Below are 16,511 nucleotides of genomic sequence, written 5' to 3'. Positions count from 1 at the left end.
GAAGCAGTGACCAACCAGTAACAATTGCCAGTCAAGAAGCGCAGCTGCACACCGCTGCAATTCCCACAGCCTCTTCCCTAAAAATCCAGACTCACCACCTGTATCATAAATTACTCAATCCCCTAGCCCACTAAACCTAAGAACAGTTTCTACCTCCTCATCTTTTAAAACATAAAACACCACTGAAAACTCTATTATTAAGCCTGAAAGAAATATACCCAAGACACTCTTATTAAGAACCCACACGTCTGGGTACTGGGTACTATTCAGTAGTTATAGCTGTCGTATTACCAAACACTACCAACATCCCCCCTAAACAAATCAAAAATACCATTAATTTTCAGCCAGTTAAGCCAACTGTGCTCTTTTCCCCGTGGGGGCCCAGTGTACAATGGCTGCAAACAGCAGCCTCCTCAGTGGTATGTGCAGCCTGTTGCCTGTACGGGTTGCCCTCAGGGACACTGGATTCGGCCCTTTCCAGTGGACACTCGTGACTGGCATGCTGTCCCCAGTCTAGGCTGCAGACAGGTATGCGAGGTGCCCTTGGAGAGCTCCAAAACACAGTGGCCAGGGTCCACGATGGCCAAGTCATCATGCGCACCCACACCAAACGCAGGACAAGGAGCTTGTGATTGAGGCCCTCTGCAGGGCCAAGTCCAAGTGCTCTGGCCTCCAGAAGATCTACATCTCCACGAAGTGAGGACTTACTAAGTTTAATGCGGATGAAGTTGATGACATGGTGGCAGAAAAGTGGCTCATCCTGGATGGCTGTGGGGTAAAATACAGCCCTAGTCGTGGCCCCTGGACACGTGGCGGGCCCTGCGCTCAGGAGGGCCTTGGTGCCGTCCCCTCCTTACTCGGGCGCACCAATACATCCTACTTTCCTGCTTTTTTAAAAAAAGAAAAAACCATTAAATCTAAAAATGAACCACCAAAAGTCAACACAGTCCCACAACCAGCACCACCACCCACAGTCAGTCCAAGCCCTCCAGAGACAGGGGAAGGTTTTAAAGGAAACCCCATAAAATCACAAAGGACTCAAAATAAATACGGTGTATCATTATTCTTACATGGAATCTAACCATGGCCAACAACATGCAGAATCATCGCTGTTATTCAACTATAAGAACACTAGTGACCAACATCCGAAAATCACACCCATTAATAAAATCACCAACAGTGCATTCACTGATATTCCAGCCTCATCAAACATTTCATCATGATGACATCTTGGCTCCCTCTTGGGTATCTTTGATTTTACAAATCTTAGCAGGCTTGTTCCTAGCAATACATCGCACGTCAGACACAATAAGTGCTTTCTGGTCAGTGACACCCACATGCCGTACGTAAATCACAGATGAATCATTCGGTATGTACATGCAAACGGAGCTTCCGTATTCTTTATTTGCCTACATATTCATGTAGGACGTGGGCTATATTATGGGTCCTGTGCTTTTCTAGAAACATGAAAGATCGGAATTATCCTATTTACAGTTAAAGCCACAGCACTCATAGGCTATGTACTACCCTGAGGACAAATACCATTTTGAGCAGCAACAGTTATTACCAACCTCCTCTCAGCAATCCCATACATCAGTGCAAACCTTGTCGAATGCATCTGAGGCGGCTTCTCAGTAGACAAAGCAACTCTTTACACAATTCTTCACCCTCCATTTTATTCTCCCATTCATCACTGCAGCACTGGCAGCCGTCCACCTACTATTCCTTCACAAAACAGGACCTAATAACCCCAAAGGAATCCATCTGACATAGACAAAATTCCATTTCACCCCTACTATACAATTAAAGACATTTTAGGTGCTTTATCACTAGTTCTAGCATTGACAGTATTAGTCTTATTCTCACCCAACTTACTAGGAGACCCCGACAACTACATCCCAGAAAATCCTCTCAATATACCACCTCACATTAAACAAGAATGTACTTCCTATTTGCATACACAATCCTACAATCAATCCCCAATAAACTAAGAGGAATACTAGCCCTAATCTTTTTGTTCGTAATCCTAGCATTTATCCCAATGCTCCACACATCCAAGCAATGAAGCATAATATTCTGACCCCTTAGCCAACGTCTGTTCTGAATCCTAGTGGCAGACCTATTAACACTAACATAAATTGGAGGACAACACGTAGAGCATCCTTTCGTTATCAGTGGACAACTAGCATCTATTTTATACTTCTTTCTAATCCTAGTACTAATGCCAGTAACCAGTATTGAAATAATCGCCTGAAATGAAGAGTCTCTGTAGAAGATACATCATCCTGGTCTTATAAACCAGAGAAGGAGAACAACACATCTCCCTAAGACTCGAGGAAGTAGCTCCAGCTCCACCATCAGCACCCAAAGCTGAAATTCTACTTACACTATTCCCTGAAACCTTTTGTCATGGGACATTTACAAAATTGAGTACTATTTCAGTATTAAAATGACCTCATTTTACAATAAACTTGTGTGTACCTTCGTGCATATCTGCATCACCGCATCAATACATACATGCCATATCATACATAATACATTTTATGTATAATCATACATTATTTACCCTGTGCTTATAAGCATGTAATTGTATTATTGATATTACATAGAACATATACATTGTCAATCGTACATAGCACATTAAGTCAAATCAATTCAGGTCAACATGCATACCATAGCCAATAGATCACGAGCTTAATCACCAGGACGAGTGAGACCACTGACCCACCTGGCAGGTGTCCCTCTTCTCACTCCAGGCCCGGGATCTGTGCCAGTTTCTATTGATGAACTTTATCAGACATCTGGTTCTTATTTCAGGACCATCTCACCTAAAATCGCCCATTCTTTCCTCTTAAACAAGACATCTTGATGGACTAATGACTAATTAGCCCATGCTCACACATAACTGTGGTGACATGCATTTGGTATTTTTTAACTTTTAAGGGATGCTTGGACTCAGCTATGGCCATCTGAGGCCTTAACTCAAATAAATTGTAACTGGACTTTAATGGAACATTTACCAACATCATCAACCATAACCTGCTGTTCAGTCAATGGTTACAGGACCTAAGAAGATTACACACACGTGTGCAAGTACAGAGTTTAACCACCTACCCAAAATTAAACAGACGAGAAAATAACCCAATCACACTGCTGACTGTTAAAACAACGCACCACATGAGAGTTTATCTGGGGCAAACTGAGGACTGCAGCCCGGGCGACAGCATCCCAGACAGCCCTGAGACACCGCTCCACAGAGGCGGGGGGAGGTCAGCGTAGATGTGGTTCTGGTGCAGGGGGGATAGAGGCAATCAAGCACGTAGTGTTTACTGGAGGTTTCTGCTAGGCTTGTGCAGGTTACTGCTAGTCACGAAGAGCAGACGCTGCCATGAAGGATGTTAGTGCTTTTCTAGATATAAAGAGATACAAGAATTGGGCTCATAAAATGGGCTCCTGAAAACATCGAACTATCTGAAGACCTGTTCTGCCAGTTTTTCCCAGCACAGAGAGCCTCGATTCAGCTCTCCACCTTGAACGTCTTTCAGGGGGTGCTGAAAGTGGGCGGCTGCGGTAGCACAGGATTTACTCCTGGTAGCGGTCAACGGCCAGCGCCAAGTTGTCACTAACAGCACCAATAAACGACTTATTCACCACGTACATAAACAGACATCTCCCGAGATCTAGTGACCATTTTAATCAAAATTTTAATATTAAATCTGACATAAACCACATAAAACAATCATATAAATATTAATCCATCACGTACATCAACTTGTTAATGTAGCTTCAACCCTAAAGCAAGGCACTGAAAATGCCTATGTGAGTTCATTAACTCCATAAACACATAGGTTTGGTCCCAGCCGTTCTACTAGTTTTTGATAAAATTACACATGCAAGGGCCTCCCTGGTGGCGCAGTGGTTGAGAGTCCGCCTGCCGATGCAGGGGATACGGGTTCGTGCCCCGATCCGGGAGGATCCCATATGCCGCGGAGCGGCTGGGACCGTGAGCCATGGCCGCTGAGCCTGCGCATCCGGAGCCTGTGCTCCGCAACGGGAGAGGCCACAACAGTGAGAGGCCCGCGTACCGCAAAAAAAAAAAAAAAAAAAAAAAAAAAAAAAATTACACATGCAAGCATCCACGCCCCGGTGAGAATGCCCTCTAAATCACTGAGATTAAAAGAGGCAGGCATCAAGCACACTAACACCAGCAGCTCACAACACCTTGCTTAACCACACCCCACAGGAAACAGCAATGATAAAAATTAAGCTATAAAAGAAAGTTCAACTAAGTTATATTAATTAGGGTTGGTAAATTTCATACTAGCCACAAGGGTCATACAATTAACTCAAATTAATAGAAATACGGCATAAAGCGTGTTAAAGAGTAATGCAAAATAAAGTTTTAATTAAGCCATAACTAAAATGAAAGTAGATGATGAAAATGACTTTACTATTTCCTGATTACACAGCAGCTAAGACCCAAACTGGGATTAGATACCCCACTATGCTTAGCCCTAAACCCAAATAATTACTAGAACAAAATTATTCACCAAAGTACTACTGGCAACAGCTTAAACTCAAAGGACTTGGTGCTGCTTCACACCCCTCTAGAGGAGCCTCTTCTATAAGCGGTGAACCCCGATAAACCTCACCAACCCTTGCTAGTTCAGTCTATATACCACCATCTTCAGCGAACCCTAAAAAGGCATACAAGCAAGCTAACTATTATACATAAAAACGTTAGGTCAAGTTGTAACCTACGGGGTGGGAAGAAATGGCCTACATTTTCTGTGTCAAGAACATATTTTCGTCACACGAAACTTTATGAAATCTAAAAACCAAAGGAGCGTTTAGTAGTAAATTAAGAATAGAGTGCTTAGTTGAATACAGCCATGAAGCATGCACACACCGCCCATCATCCTACTCAAGTATAATGATGATTTCCTATAATCTATTAGCAAATACTAATCATATGCAAGGAGACAGGTCATAACAAGGTAAGCATGCTGGAAAGTGTGCTTGGATAAATCAAAGCATAGCTTAAATAAAGCACCTACTGTCCACCCAGGAGATTTCATATCCCATGAATGCCTTGAACTAAACCTAGCCCAACACCCCTCCCATTATATTAGCATAAGCAGATTAAACATTCACTCAACACTTAAAATGTATGAGATAGAATTTAAATTACCCTCTGGCACTATTGAGGAAGTACCATAAGGGAATGATGAAATATTAAAAGTAATAAAAAGCAAACTTTACCCCTTGTACCTTTTGCATAATGATTTAACTAGCAAAAATTTAACAAAGAGAACTTAAATAACCCAAAACCAAATGAGCTACTTACAAACAGTTTATTAGAACAAACTCATCTATGTGGCAAAATAAAAGATTCATAAGTAGAGCTAGCAAGCCTAACGAGCCTGGTGACAGCTGGTTGCCCAAAAAAAGAATTTCAATTCAACCTTAAAAAGTACTAAAAACCGTTGTAAGTTTTAATGTATTTTTAAACGTTAGCCTAAAAAGGTACAGCTTTTTAGAAATGGATACGACCATAACTAGAGAGTAAAAAAACAAACACCACAGCTGGCATAAAAGCAGCCACCAATTAAGAAGGCATTCAAGCTCAACAATAAATATATCCCAATTCCAACAATAAACAAATGGACTCCTAGTCTTACTACTGGACCGATCTATTAAGTTATAGAAGCAATACTGTTAATATGAGTAACAAGAAATATTTCTCCTTGCATAAGTTTACATCAGTAACTAATAATATGCTGCTAATTAACAGTAAATAAATACAACTCAACACTAAATTATTTATTAAATGCACTGTTAATATAACACAGGCATGCACCAAAGGAAAGATTTAAAAAAGTAAAAGGAACTCGGCAAACACAAACCCCGCCTGTTTACCAAACACATCACTTCTAGCATAACTAATATTAGAGGCACTGCCTGTCCAGTGACAACTGTTAAACTGCCGGAGTATCCTGACCGTGCAGAACAGCATAATCATTTGTTCTCTAAATTAGGACTTGTATGAATGGCCACACGAGGGTTTTACTGTCTTTTACTTTTAATCAGTGAAATTGACCTTCCCATGAAGAGGCAGGAATAACAAAATAAGGAGACCCTATGGAGCTTTAATTAGTTAATCCAAAAATATATAATTAAACCACCTAGGGATAAAAAAATTTCATATGGGTTAACAACTTTGGTTGAGGTGACCTCGGAGAACAAAAAAGCCCCCGAGTGATTAAAATCTAGACTTACCAGTCAAAACATAGTATCCCTGGGCTTCCCTGGTGGCGCAGTGGTTGAGAGTCTGCCTGTCAATGCAGGGAACATGGGTTTGTGCCCCGGTCTGGGAGGATCCCACATGCTGCGGAGAGGCTGGGCCCGTGAGCCATGGCCGCTGGGTGTGCACGTCCGGAACCTGTGCTCTGCAACGGGAGAGGACACAGCAGTGAGAGGCCCGCATACCGCAAAACAAACAAACAAACAAAAAACATAGTATCCCTTATTGATCCAAAAACTGATCAACGGAACAAGTTACCCTAGGATTAACAGCACAATCCAATTCCAGAGTTCATATCAACAACAGGGTTTACGACCTCAATGTTGGATCAGGTGGTTCTGAAGGACCTAGGGGCAGGACAGGAATAAAGACGCAGACGTAGAGAATGGACTTGAGGACGTGGGGAGGGGGAAGGGTAAGCTGTGACAAAGTGAGAGAGTGGCATAGACATATATACACCCCCAACTGTAAAATAGCTAGCTAGTGGGAAGCAGCTGCATAGCACAGGGAGATCAGCTCGGTGCTTTGTGACCACCTAGAGGGGTGGGATAGGGAGGGTGGGAGGAAGACACAAGAGGAAGGGGATATGGAGATATATGTACAGGTATAGCTAATTCACTTTGTTATACAGCAAAAACTAACACAACATTGTAAAGCAATTATACTCCAATAAAGATGTTGAAAAAAAAGTCCTACATGATCTGAGTTCGGAAAGGAGTAATCCAGGTTGGTTTCTATTATATATTTCTCCCCGTATGAAAGTACAAGAGAAATAAGGCCCACGTCACATAAGCACCTTAAAATAATTAATGATATAATCTTAACTTAATTAACAAATACAAAACAGCCACCCTAGACCAGGGTTTGTTAAGGCAGCAGAGCCCGGTAATGGCATAAAACTTAAACCTTTATGACCAGAGGTTCAAATCCTCTCCCCAGCAAAATGTTTATAATCAACATCTTAATGCTTGTTATCCCTATTCTTTTAGCCATAGCACACCTAACACTAACTGAACGAAAAATTTTAGGTTATATGCAACTCCAAAAAGGGCCAAATATTGTGGGACCATACGGCCTATTACAACCCATTGCTGATGCAGTCAAATCATTCATCAAAGAACGGCTCCTACCAGCTACATCCTCCATCTCCACACTCATCATCGCCCCAATCCTAGCTAGCCCTACCCGCACGAGTCCCCCTACTCCTCCATTAATAAAAACCTGGGAGTATTATTTATACTAGCTATATCAAACCTAGCTGTATACTCTGATTTATGATCCCAGTGGGCTTCCAACTCAAAATACACACTAATCGGAGCCCTACAAGCAGCAGCACAATTTCATATGGAGTAACACCAGCAATTATTCTTTTATAGTTCTCCAAATAAATGGATGTTTCACTCTTTCAACCCTCATCACAACACAGGAACAATTACGATAATTTTCCCATCATGACCACTGGCTACAATATAATTTCTTTCCATTCTAGCAAAAACTAATTGAGACCCCTTTGACCTGACAGAAGGAGAATCTTGATCTTGCATCAGGTTTCAATGTAGAATATGGAGCGGCCCATTCACCACGTCTTTCCTAGCAGAACATGCCAACATTATTATGATAAATATCTTCACGACAATCTTACTACTAGAAGCATTCCACAACCTATACATACCAGAACTCTATACAACCAATTTTATCATCAAAACACTACTATTGGGCTTCCCTGGTGGTGCATTGGTTAAGAATTACGCCTGCCAATGCAGTGGACACGGGTGTGAGCCCTGGTCCGGGAAGATCCCACGTGCCACAGAGCAACTAAGCCCATGTGCCACTACTACTGAGCTTGCACTGTAGAGCCCGTGCTCCACAACAAGAGAAGCCAACACAATGAGAAGCCCACGTACCGCAACTAGAGAGAGCCTGTATGCAGCAAAAGAGAACCAACACAGCCAAAATTAAATAAAATAAAAATAAATTTTAAAAGAACCTACTATTAAGTCTCCTTCCTACGAATTCAAGCATCCTATCCTCAACTGAAATGATTAACACATTTACTCTGAAACAATTTCCTACCACTAACGCTAGCCCTATACATATGTCCCATCTCATCACCTATTATAACAACAAGCGTCCCTCCAAAAACATTAGAAATATGTCTGACAAAAGACTTTGATAGAGTAAATGATAGAGGTTTAAATCCTCTTAATTTTAGGATCATAGAAATTGAACCTACACTTCACAATTCTTCCTGCTTCCATATTACACCGTATTCTATAATAAGGTCAGCTAAAGAAGCTCTTGGGCCTCAAAAATGTTGGTTTCTGCCTTTCCTGCACTAATAAATCCCATCGTCTTTAGTATCGTCTTAACCACCATTATCTCAGGAACTGTAATAACCAGCTCGCCCTGATTATTAATCTGAATCAGCTTCAAAATAAATATACTAGCCATTATTCCCATTATAATAAAAACATTTAACCCACGAGCTATAGAAGTATCCACTGATCATCTTCTAACACAAGCTGCCACATCAATACTACTTATAATAGCAGTTATTGTTAACGTGCACTCCGGCCAATGAACCATCACACAAATATTCAATCCAACAGCAGCAACGACAGCCCTAACCATAAAACCAGGCCTATCCCCATTCCACCTCTCAGTGCCTCCTGCTAATAGCAGGCTCAGTGCCATGAACACGACAAAAACCTGCACCCCCGTCAGTACTACATCATCACATCTCACCCTCTGTCAACCTAAACCTCGTATTTTCTACAGCCCTGTTATCCATCTTAACTGGGGGCTGAGGTGGATTAAACCAAACCTCATGCAACATGCATGTAGTGGAGGATATTTGGCAACCACATGGATGTAATGGAGGATACCTTGCTAAGTGAAATAAGTTAGAGAAAAACACACTGTATGAGTCTCACTTAAATGTGGAATCTAAAAAATAAAACTCGTGAACAAAAAACAGAGAAGGAACTGGTGGTTCCCAGCGAGGAGAGGCAGGGGGAGGGTAACGCTGGGGGAGGGGATCAAGAGGTACAGCTACTACGTACACGGTAGGCTTGAAGGACGTACTGTACGACACAGGGAACACGGGCGAGGCTGCACCGTAACTGTAAGCGGAGCAGGATGTAAACGTTCGGAGTCGCCACACTGTACAGCCGAAAGGAACGCTGCCAACTGACTACACCTCGGTGCGGTTATGCAGACGCGACCGTGAGGGTGGGGCAGGGGACCCATCCCCTACACTGTTCACGGTCACCTGCAGTCCCCGCCGTTCTGGCATTGCCGGGTCTTCTTCCCGTCTCTCCAGACTCTTCTTCCTGGGCGGGGAGGCAGTTCTCGTCTGCCTCAGGCTGTTCCTCTCAGAGATCAGGACTCAGCCTGGCCTGGGCATCTGTAGGTGACCCTTCTCCAGCGTTAACGTGGCACAGCGGATAGGTGCGTGCTCCCTGGGTTCCAGCCCCGGCCCTGCTCCTGAGATGGACGAGGTCTAAGCACGGCCGCGTGCGACTCCCGGCCCTGTATGCCCGCCCAGGAGAAGGGGGTGGGCGGCCTCAGAGCTCCGGCCTTTGCTCTGTCAGCCACCCGCCCACCCACCGGGCTGTGAGGAGGAGGCACCTAAGACCCACCCGGCCCGGCCCGACCCAGACTCATGAGCACGGTGGGCGTTATAACTGAAGCCGGCCAGCGAGGGACCTGGGGCCAGTCCTGGCCATGTTGGGAGCCAGAGACAGTTCCCCGCCGGGTCCCCCCTTCCCTGTGACACGGGCTGCTGCAGGGCCCCTGGGACGACCTGCTCCAGGTCCCACAGCCCGTGCTGTGTGGTACGCATTCAGCAGGCAGCACGGAGGTGATGGCATCTGTCGCAGCAGTGGCAGCGGAAGAAGCGTCTCTGGAGAATCCTCAGCGGGCGAGGGGCAGTAGTCACCAGCTCTGCGTGTGGTCACCTCGCTGGGGCAGGGGCAGGTGGCCGTGTTCCCAGGCCGGCCACCCCCGTCGCCGGCATCCTTCCCCGTGGAGCAGAACGGGAGGCCTTCGTGCACGTCTGTCCGCACAGGACAGGACGCGACCAGGACCTGCAGGATCCGGGCTTCCCCAACCCGCAGCTGTGGCTCCGTCCACACACAGCCCCACGGCCCACCCTCCTGCATCCCGCCACCCTCCCCGCTCAGCTTCCCCCGGGCCCCGCCCAGCAGGGTCACGGAGCTGCCCGGCCTGGGGGTCATTCCAGGTGTCCACCTCTTGCATCACCTGGTCGCTTTCTGTCAGATTGGGGAGGTTGCTCCGGAAGCTAACAGACCTGCCCCATGACCCCGAAATCCTGCCCCTGGGTATTTATGGGTAGAACACAAAAAACAAGATCTTAGAGGTAAAGGTTTCACCTTGTGGACACGCTGCTGGGTACACGAGTGTTGACTGTGCGCCCGGGAGTAGTCTGCACCTGTGTGGATATAGGCTGGGGATTGGGGAGGACGGGGCAGGAGCTGGGACCCACCACGGTCAGAGGCAGATCAAGTCGGCCCTGTAAGAGGAGGCTGTCCGGAGGGTCTCGGAGATCAGAGCCCAGGCGGCGGGGAGGGGATCTGAGCCTCTGCACCGAAGAAAACATCCAGATCTTCTCACCTTCAAGTCCACCTCTCCCGCTGCCTCCAGGGCCCCGTCCGCGCCCCGTCTAAGGCCTCTTCGTGCTGGCGCCGGGAGCCCGTCCAGGCCTTTCTCAGCAGCCGCCCTCCCCCTGCACCTGACCAGACGTCTCCTCTTCTGCTTTATGAAGCTTACCCCACAAACGCAGCGACAGCTCCCGACGCTGAGAGGTCTCGGGAGTTCACTCCTCCAACCGCCACTTTCTCTCTTCACGGAACACCCGGCACGGATCTCCCATACACGCGGCCCCCCACGCCCTCTGCCCCCCCATCGACAGGCCTGGCTCCCTCACCACCTCCTGCCACACCGTCCCCACCCCATGCACACCGGTACCGGACCCGGACGGCGTTCACTTCCTCGTTCCCCTTCGCGAGGCTCCTCCTGGGGGTCCTGGACACGACCCCGTCTTCATCCTTCCGTCCTCCCGCTGCTTTCCCCCGTCTCCCAGCATCTCCTCCATCATGCCCTCCACGGGGGTCCCCCGGCCCAGCTTTCAGCCACATCTGTTCCCCACAGGCTCCTAGGTTTTACCTCCGCCCCGGCTGCACAGCCAGCTTCCCTCGAACATCTCGTCCGGCGTGTCGGGCAGGCGTCAGGCTCCACTTCACCCCAAACCGGCTTTGATTTTCTCAACAGCCCGTCTTCCTTAGGCTTCATCTTTCCTGCCTGCTTATGTCACAACTCCTGGCATCGGCCTCGATTCCGCCGTTTGATTCCTGCACATCCACTCCGTCAGCAGGAGCCGCTGGCTCTGCCCGCAGGATGGACCCGGAAGGCACACCGTCACCTCCACCCACGTCTCCCCAGCTCCCCGGCCTCCGCCGTCGTCCCATTGCTCCCTACAGTCCGGCCCACACAGCAGAACGGCCCTGTTGCTAGAGTGGGCACACGGCTGCCCTCGGCTGAAGGTCCCCCAGCAGCCCTGCCCTCAGGGTCGGAGCTGCAAACCTCACGTGCCGGCCAGGCTGCCGACGCAGTTCCCCAGGGGTGGCCTGGGGCCCCAGACGTCACAGTTGGATCACCATCAGCCCCAGGGCATTATTCCCTCCGCACTCACGTTCCCCCAGTTATGGGCCAGGGTTCCAGGCACTGGTACCGTTACGACCAACAAATTCAGAAACAGGTGTTAACACTTCTCGCTTCTGTCAGTCGAGGATAACAAAAAAGTATAATTTACTCTTCTCAGTGGAGGGCTGTTTTTGGAAAGCAGTTCTCATAAAACAGGAAATGTTTTACGTTAGTATGTCATGGGCTTACTGTATTTTAGTGATTACTATAAATGAAAACTGAGACAACTATCGATACAGCCCCACACTCTCCTCTGTAAGGTCAGGAGCTGTCCACTCCTGAGACCAAAAACATGAGGACACTGCCTGACAGGACGCACGGCAGCCACCCCTCTATCCTTAGGTCCCGTCGCTGTCTCAACCAACACTTGTCAAGACGAAAAAGATCCAGGCGAGAGGGATTCATTCCTGCCCTGGGGTTGTACATGGGGGACAAGGCGGACTCACCTCCCACTGCGGGGGTGACAGCCGGGAGCAGGGTGGTGCCCGCAACGGGAAGTCAGAGCAAACAGCAGGGGTCGAGGTGTCTGTCTGAGCTGTTCTAACAGGACCGGACTGGGGGCTTAAACACGAGTCGAGTCCTCACAGCCCAGAGACTGGACTTCCAGGATCAAGGCGACGGCAGATTCAACGTCTGGTGAGGCTTCTTCCCGGTTCACAGACAGCGTCTTCTCCCTGTCCTCACATGGGGGAGGGGCTGGGGGCTCTCATCAGAGCACTGATCCCATTCACAGGGGCTCCACACTCATCACATCATCACCTCCCGAAGGCCAACACCATCACGTCAGGCATTAGGATTCGACAGGAGTATGGGGGACACACATTCAGATCACAGCACTGAACCGACATACAGGATTCAGGCCGAGGGCAGACGAGGGAGTGAGACCTCATTAGGGGGACGAAGGGGGATGAGGAATCCAGTCAGATGTTGACGGTGGTCAGAGGTTGAGCCTGGGGAGCTCTGGCTAAACGGACACAACAGGAATCTTGCTAAAATGAACAATGAAAACCCAGACGCTGAAGCCTGAAGGGTCAGGGCCTAGTTCGGAACTGCTCCGAGGAGCCCAGCCGGTTTGGTCCAGGAGAGACAGTGGCCCTCCTCTGTTCCAGACCACTTGTCACTTCTGCCACACTGGTCCAGGCTGTCCCTTCTACAGGGTGCAGGGGGCCACAGTGTTCCTGGGGCCCCAGTCCTGTTCCCAGAGCTCCACACGCTCCCCCGGGGCGTGTGACAGGCAGACCTCAGATGTGAACCCAAGATCTCTCCATCACCGGAAACCGATCACAATAACACAAATCACGTAACTTGGTGGGTGTCCCGGTGCATAGAAACCTTGCTCACGCTATGTTTCAATGTGTTATGTATACAGACTGACATCTGAACAGCCTATATACAACTTAACACTTCATCGCTAAAAAAAAAAAAAAAAAAAAAAACTAACCAGCACCTACCTGAGTTTTCCAAGTCGGAATCAGTAAAATCACTGTCACACATCAAATGACAAAAGTTTGAAACGCTCTAAGAATAACTAAAACATGACAAGGTGAGTACATGCAGTTGGAGAATCGGCACCAGGTTTGCTCAACGCAGGACTGCCACACATCTTGGATTTGTGAGAAACGCAGCAGCATCTGCAGAGCACAGAGCAGTGGTCGCCAGAGCCCGTGGGGAACAGCAGAAACGTGAGCAGCAGCTACCTGGGAGAAATGTGTTAACTGACCCAGTGCCAGGAAAGTCACCCAGGGTCCCACTCAAGGGGCACCTACCCTCAGTGCAGGAGGCACAGCTGCCCGCCGCCCTCCCCTCAGCCCTGCAAACGACGGCATTTCCCACAGTGGTCGGGGGACTCGGCCTTTGTCCTTCACGTTCACAGCCTGCCATCTCTTGCAAAAGCGTTACTGACCCTCCGTTTGCCTCATACCTGGTTCCTCAGGGCTCCAGCCTGCAGGTCGGCCCCTTGAGTTGATCGGGAGGGGCTGGCACAGGCCAGACCCGGGCCAGCCCTCCAGACCCCAGAGGCCCGGGCCACCTTTCTCCACTGCTGCCCCAGGTAATTCCAGAGAACTCGGCGCTCTGACGGCACGGGGTCCACTTCTCACTTTTAAAGGTGAGCAGTTCCCCCCGACGGAGGCTTTGCTGGGGTGAGACCCCCTTTCCAGCTCTGGCCCGGGGGTCACGCGACAACGCCCCGGGATCAGCCGGGACGTGACAACTCGGTTCCCTGTGTAGTCTGAGTGCCTTACCGTGATCCACCCCGGAGGGGATCCTGCCTGTCCCATCTTCATTTTGAACTGGCAGCACAGGCGACCTACGTCTTGGGAAGTGACCCCACTTCCTCGTAGCTCAGAAGACCCTGAAATGCGTACACCTGTGGTTTCTATTACATTGAAAACTGTACCATCAGAGACGTCGCTGGCGGTGCAGGGAACACGGGTTCGAGACCTGGTCCGGGAAGATCCCACATGCCACAGAGCACCTAAACCCATGTGCCACAACTCCTGAGCCTGGGCTCTGGAGCCTGTGAGCCACAACTCCTGAAGCCAGCACGCCCAGAGTCTGTGCTCCGCAATGAGAAGCCACCGCAGTGAGAAGCCCGTGCACCACAAAGAAGAGTAGACGCCGCTCGCCACAACCAGAAAAAGCCCGCGCACAGCAACGAACACCCAACGTGGCCAAAAATTAATTAATTTTAAAAACCTGTACAATCAGGGAAAGGGAATCCTGTGTCACAGCTGCTGATGAAATCCACAAACCTCGTCTTACCGTGTTGAAGCCCCAGGCTGAGACCCGCACTCCGTCCACTGCACCAAGGGCACACCCGCTCAGCCCAGAGCACAGGACGGCGCATGGGGACACAGCCCGGCGCCCCGGGCCTGGATCTCAGCTGCGACGACTGGCCTTGCGGCCATGGGCAGCTGGCCCTCCCTCCGGCTTCTTCCTCCATCTGTGAGCTGAGCCTGGTCCTCACAGCCGCAGAGTTTCTGGCTCCACAGACTCACCCCTCGGCTCACCCGAGAACAGCCGGGTAGGAGTATCCGTGCTGCCAGGGACAGACAGATAGGACCCAGTCTGTGTCGAGGGTGAGGGGGCTGGGGATGGGTAGAAGCCTCAGGTCCCCAAGTGGGCTGAGCGCAGATGAGGTTCCCTCAGCAGGTGACCTCTGTCCCCCAGGACAGCCTCCCTGCAGCCCACAGCTCTGCCTGCAGTGCGTCAGCCTCCCCCTCCAGCTTCATGTGCCGTGAAGGGTTAGTCGTTAGGAGAGCCATTTACTAGTCCTCTCCGCCGAAAGCTAGATGTCTACCTCGGGCAGTCACCTCCTCGCTCCGGGTCAGGCTCGCCTCCCTGGGAGCTGAGATGCTGGCCCGGTCCACGGGACCAGCTGGTGTCCATCCTCGCGGCAGGGGGGGCGGTCTACATCCACCGGATCCGGTGCCCTGGGCTCCTCCAGCCTTCATCCTCCACTCAGGAAGTGCTCTAGCCAGGAGGGAAGGGAGGACTGCGGGCCTGGGAGGAAGGAGCTGCCTCCGAGTTCTGAGAACTAAGCAACTGAAAGACTAGCTATTTCTGCTAACGAGTTACTTGTGTCTTCAGACCAACTGGGAAGGCCCGGCGTCTGAGGGTGCTGAGCCCAGCTGGACCAGGTTTCCCATCAGGGGCTTTCTGGAGATGGTGCATTCGAGCACCCTCCTAGGTGACACGTCACAAGTGGATCAGTCACAGTTACTGAACCAGGTTCGTTCTGCCTGCTGCAGAGCCAGCCAAGACGCTGAGCTGCCGAGGTCTGTAGCAGAAAGTGCTTAACTGCAAGGCAGCCAAGCAAGGAAGCTGCAGAACAAATCTCAGATCTGCTTCCAAGAAGGCAAGGGGCTGGGGTACTGATGGGACAGTGAACAGGCCTACCAGGATTGGGAAAAGCTGTGTACTCGTCCTCCTGCGCAGGCGTAACTAGGCTCCAGGCCTCTGCACGTTCACAAGGTCTCCAGTGCTGGTGCAGGCGCAGGCCCAGTTGAGGGGTCGGTGGTCCTAGCCCATCTCAACTGGCTCAGCCCTAACTCGACACAGCTGACCCCAAGTTCCTGGAGAACAACTCCGACAAACACTTACTGATCGGGCTGCCTGGAGGACACGCACGTCTTCACAACCCTCATTAGGGATGGCAGGTGGAGTGCGTTTAACCCACGGGTTCAAGGTTCAGCACCCCCACCTTCTCATCGTGCCTCCACCTCAAGGGAGAGGGGTGACGATGCCTCTGGCTACTCCCTGCTCACAAGGGGCACAGATCCAACAAGGGCTTGAGAAGTCAAACTGTCAAGCGCTCACTTGAGTGTATTTTCTTGTTTCTGGTTTGACATTAACACTGATCCCGATAAACAAATACCACCCAGGCACCAGCTGTCAAGGCAGCCACAGGACCAAGATTGCTAACTGAAACTACAAAGACATACCCCTCAGGGGCACAGAGAATGCCAGCCATGGTTCACAT

General features: G+C 49.4%; 1 non-coding gene across 1 annotated transcript; it reads left to right on the top strand.

Annotated features, from left to right (window-relative positions):
* Window positions 1-338: 338 nt before the first annotated feature.
* On the top strand, window positions 339-473 carry LOC132481398 (small nucleolar RNA SNORA70). The gene has a single exon (XR_009530819.1). It is a non-coding gene; the product is annotated as a small nucleolar RNA SNORA70 (small nucleolar RNA).
* The last annotated feature ends 16,038 nt before the right edge of the window (window positions 474-16,511 follow it).

This window comes from Mesoplodon densirostris, chromosome 20 (assembly GCF_025265405.1).
Source record: "Mesoplodon densirostris isolate mMesDen1 chromosome 20, mMesDen1 primary haplotype, whole genome shotgun sequence".
In the NCBI taxonomy this organism is placed as follows: domain Eukaryota; kingdom Metazoa; phylum Chordata; class Mammalia; order Artiodactyla; family Ziphiidae; genus Mesoplodon; species Mesoplodon densirostris.
Note: the sequence above shows the minus strand (reverse complement) of the source record. Positions and strands in the feature narration are given on the sequence as shown.